The sequence below is a fragment of the Electrophorus electricus genome, chromosome 11, assembly GCF_013358815.1.
Source record: "Electrophorus electricus isolate fEleEle1 chromosome 11, fEleEle1.pri, whole genome shotgun sequence".
NCBI classification, from domain to species: Eukaryota; Metazoa; Chordata; class Actinopteri; order Gymnotiformes; family Gymnotidae; genus Electrophorus; species Electrophorus electricus.
This window is the reverse complement of record NC_049545.1, coordinates 22,975,020-22,980,632: the sequence shown is the minus strand read 5'-3', so window position 1 is coordinate 22,980,632 and position 5,613 is coordinate 22,975,020.

The window sequence follows — 5,613 nt, the reverse complement described above, 5'->3', positions numbered from 1 at the left end:
GATTATTGCGCAAGGATCTTAATTACACGGGTGAACACATTTCATATGTTGATCAAATTCCCTACAATATAATTAACATCAACAGCTTTTGACTAATATTTTCCAGCTTATTAAAACACCCATTCTGCTAAAATATGTCCCGAATGACTTTCCAGGGAGCAGAACACCAGGACATAGTCTTCCTCTGCAGATTGCTTTGCTATATTTAGGGCTCTCGTCAACAGGTAAAAAAAAAAGGACGCGTACCGAGGCCAAAGTGGTACTCTGCGATTTTGTTGGGTCTTTAGTATGTTTGATGTCTGCTGTGTTCTTGTTCTGCTCCCAGATCCCTGAGATCATCTTTTCAACAGCTCGTGATTGCTCTTCATGCTGGGTTAACATGCAGTCTCTGCTCCAAGGCTGTGGAACATCAGAGGAACTCTGGGCTGGAACTCCGGAGTGGAACTCTGGAATGGAACTCTGGAGTGGAACTCCGGAGATCAGAAGGGCTTCATCTCTAACAAATTCTAAAACAACACTCATAATATTACCAGCTTCCTGAGACCCATAATATTATCTATGATATGAAATATTTTTCTAGGTCTAATGGGTTGCCTTATGTCTTTTAAAATTATTTTAGCGAATATCTTTTATTTTTGCATAGCAGTTTGGCTCAACAGCAGGTGTATTAATGCCTTATGTAAATGAAATGATTTACTATTGAAAGAATCCTGAACAGAAATTAATAGCTTTGCTAGTGATGGCAGTAATAGCTCAATAGTGTTGTGACACTATGATATGATGTTTGAGAGGGTGTGTGGGAATGAATGTCTGCACAGGAGTTTCTCACTTCGAATCATCTACGGCATGGGGGGTTTAAAACGCTCCCCAGTGTAACACATTAGATCTTAAATGATCAGCCAGTTACCAAACCCTTCATTAGTTATTGTGCTTATCGTGTGCCGCTTAACCCTCAGCCAGAGGCACTAGAGAGGGGAAACACTAAGCCAAACTTTGCAGGAAGCTGTCCAGGCACGCAGTGCTGGAAGTGTTGACCTCTGGTGCAGGTCCAGAAGCCAACAGTCTGCTGGTTAGCATTAGCACAGATGCCCCAGCCCCTAATTACTGCAGGTGTTACGTTTCGCCACCCTTTCAAACATTCACAGCAACATAGTAAATGATTATTATTATTTTAATATAAAATGGGCAGGCCTGTACAATGACTCATCCAAGACTAAATAAATGTAGGTAAAAAGATATAAATAAATAAGTACTGTAAATTACAGTAAATAAAACACAAGCAATCTATTATTTTAGACAACAGTTTTTAAGTAGGGCACTATTGAAGGAATGAAACAGAACAGCAGAGGTAAGTAAATACATGATCCTTCGTGGTATTTTAATGTTCTTTTTTTTGCTTGTCTCGTGAGACTCGCTGTCAGTTCTTCTAAAGTTCAGTCAAATCCCTGGAGAAAATCTGAAAAATAGCCTAATTGTTCCAGAAAACTTTACATCACTGCACTAGTCAACATCTCATTAATAACACCTCAGCACGCACGCACACACACACACACACACACACACACACACACACACACACACACACACACACACACACACACACAACACACACACACACACACACACACACACACGCATGGCCATCCAACCTAGCCTCACAATACCATGTTTGAGACTAATATCTGCTATTAATAATTACACATCTGTAGAGAGCGGGGTTCTACGCCCGGTCTGGCCAGACCTGCGCTCGGAGCTCCTTGCTTATGAATTCAAATCCCCGCGTTGGTCCCTGGAGGCGCATTTTAATATGAATGAGGATGCTGAGAAGCTGAGATTAAAGAAACAAATCCGGCCGACAGTGAGTGAGAGAGCGCTAATTCCTTTCAGTTTAGGCGCCGCTGAACCCCCCCTGGCACTGGTCATCTCTGGAGGGGCTTAGACAGACAGTGTGGATGGGCCTTGCTACACTGGGATTCGTGCCTCGATATTAGCAGAATCAGAAAATGTCTTACAGAAATAGCACACGCAGTACATTCGGTCAGACTTATTTTATTAAACGCAATACAGAACGCAGAACACGTGAAGTGCAGACTTTCCATACGGAGCTGTTTTTGTTCCTGTGCACAGTAGACGCCATGTGCTGGTTAGGGTTAGTGTTAGTGTTAGGGTTTAGGTGTCTTTTTTTGTGTAAATAAACGTCACTTTGTTTTTCACGGCTTGTTCCTGCATCCTGCCTAGCCTCCCATGTTACAAAAAGTTATTAAACTTATTGTTGTTGTTGTTGTACTTCTTACTTCAGGAAGTGATATAAATGTATTTATTTATTATTAAGTTTAATTTCAATGACCAAAGAACACCTTTGAATCATACTGCATACTCTCTCTCTCTCTCTCTCACACCCACACACACACACAATGCTGTCTTACACTGTTTTGGGGTTTTATTGTCCTTTGACCCCTGAGGGAGGGGGGGTGTGTTGTGCGGGTCAGGCTGATTGGTTGACAGTGAGCAGCTCAGAGCCAGAACAGAAGGTGGTAAGAGTAACAGCCACCAAAGTAAACCCCCGTTAGTCGCACTCCTCACACACGGTCAGCTGCTCTCTCCTGAGGACTGCTCGTGCTGGAGGTAGATTTCCAGGAACAGTTAATCCTGTGCTGGAGAAATGAATACCCCAACCAGCTCGGCATCCCGTGTTAGTATACACGGAACGTGTACATGTCCTGCAGTCCAGGCAACTATGTCTGCTGCGCATGGAGAACAGTGAGGTGCGCACGCTAGCTCTGCCCCCTCCGCCATCGGTCCCCTGGGCTCTTGACGTGCAGCAGTTACCCTGCACCAATCTGCCCTTCTCCGCCCTCAGCTCCAGCCAGAGCAGGCTGAGACGCTTTCACTGCCTTTATTACGAAGGCATTCACCTTTATAGCTACTGAGAACTATCCGTGTAGTTAAACGGGCCACTGTAGAATTTTTTTAATCTAGTTTCTTATAAACCATGCGAAAGTCTGTCAGTTACACACACACACACTCGCCGAATTTGTTTCTTCACACCTGCCGCTTCATTCAGCAGTCTCCCTGTGTGAACAAACAGCACCTGTCTCTGAACACCACCCCCTCCACCCCCTCCACCCCTCTGCCCCCACCCTGAACACAGCCTGACACGTTTGGCAGGAGCGTTTTACACACACCAGATGCCAGAGCAGGAACATGATGTGGTCTTTTCATAACAAGCAGATTTGACAAACTACTCCCACCGACAGCTCTGGAACCTTTAGTTTGTTGGCCCAGAGCAGGGCGGAGCATAGCAGAGCAGGGCGGAGCATAGCAGAGCAGGGCGGAGGATAGCAGAGCAGGGCGGGGCAGATAAGAGGAGGGCGGGGCGGGGCGGGGTTGGCACCAGGGCCTTGCTTGGTGTTTCTGCGCTCCAATGCCGCACAGAGGAGGCGGTGTAGGCCCAGAGAACTTGTGGTGGATAGAATGATGACACAGCAGGAGAGAGGAGGTGAATAGGAGCTAAGTGACAGAGTCAAGCTGTGAGCGGAACAAATAATACAGAGACCTTCATCCAGACATCACAGAATTAGGAAATTATGCTCTACTTAATCAACAATAAGCGTCAGGAAAAGTATGGAAAGGGCATTTTGAAAAGTGCTGAGGAATTGAGTGCTAAATGTTTCACATAAAAAAAAGACAGCGAAGTGAAAACAAGCCCGTGAAGCCCGTGCCAGACCAAGCTGACATGGTTCACTCAGCCTGTAAAATGTAAACAATTTAGCAGTAGGCGAACTGGGAAACAGACTGGAAAAAGTGAAAAATAGGCACATTCGCCATGTACAAAGAAACTGGCTTCTTCTGCATAACATACAAAACATTAATCCCCTCCAAAGGTAAGCTCGACTGGAACTGTGAAAGTCAATCAAGCATAGATGGGTTTGTTCATTAATGTGCACGTATAGACCCCCCACCCACCCACACACACACACACCCCCACACACACACACACACACACACACACACACACACACACACAGACACAGGCTCTTAAATGGGTTAAACATGGTATCAAAAATCCACCCACACGTCCTGGTGATTGCATTGTACATGAACTTCACCTGTGCGAAGACGCACGCCACTCCAGACGAGCTCTTAAAGATATTCAGAATGCACAAACGCGCCGATGGTAATGCGGCAACTCTACCAGAACATCGCTTTCCTAAATTCAAACCAGCTGGCAGTGGAAAACTAAAATAAATGAAAGAAATAATGGGAGAGGCAGAAAAAACTTTATGTAGCTGAAATTCGACTTCAAGACTCGACTGATTAAAGAACAAGCCTGAAACAACAAGAACTAACAGCCAAACAGGAATGCGAGGCACATCGGAGTTCAAATATTTTAACCTGGCTCTGTTAACAGGATGCCTGAGTCTAGCTGACCAGCACTAATGAGACTGTCACAGAAAAATGTGCCTAATTAGTGGATCGTTTCTCTGAGGAGAAGTTTCGGAGGTGTGCACCAGTTCATATGGCATTAGCACTTAGCAGCTGCAGTCGTGCCAGAAGCAGCTAAACAAAAAAAACGCAACCTCAGTGCATCTACCAGCCTTTCGACGGTGTCCAGAGAAAATCCAGCAATGTTTTGACAGACACATCAGTGGGTACTCTTGTAGATGAGAAGTCTTGATGTACGCCCTTCAGAAAATAGTCGTCTGCACACACACACTAACAAAATTGGCTTTGAATGTGACGGTCATCCTGTAAACAGAGAAACAGCTTCAAGTCGGACACACAGGAAACTAGATTAAAATAGACTAGTTTAAAAAAATGCTACGATGGCCCTGTAACTGCATGAACACTCCTAGATATAAAGCAAATACTTTAATAATTCACACAGTAACAGCAAAATATCTTACCCTGATGTTCATCTACTGCCTTATACGACAGCTACAATTGATGACATTCGTCCTTGCAGACATTCAAGCTGTGACCTTTCAAACAGCGAGACCTCCTCATGCCGTTTCACGCCATGTTGCGTGAAACGGCAAACTGAAATATGCAAAACATCCATGTTGTGTAAAAACAGAGTTAATTATCGCTCATGAAAAAGGGAGTTAAGAAGTGGAGTTAAGAAACTGTTTTTAGTTTTCCACATCCATGCAGTGTTCACGTTTTTAGAGGATTTAATGGAGAAACAATCTACTACATTAAATAAATAATGAAACTTAATCACTGTCGCAATTTGCGCATGTACATCAAAACAACAACAACAACAACAAAAAAAAATCTGAAATAGCGTCATTATTTTCAAGGCACATGAAGCAGCTCTGAGCATTATTCTTGGAGAGACTGGCCAACCTCCTATAGCCTTAATGGACAGAGACCTCTGCATTTACATGATCCTATTAAACGGTTAAAAGAAGAAAAATACGGGAGAAAGGACGCCAAACAAAACGGGAGGCATCCTTCTCCTCCAGGGAGCCAAATCCTTTCATGTGTCCTCGGCCCCTGGCGCCCAGCCTCACAACGTGACATTATCTGACAGAAAGCTGCTTGATCTGGATGATAATTTGACTGGTGTGTGAAGGGAAGCACTTTTGCTTTGTTGCATTTGGGTGGACG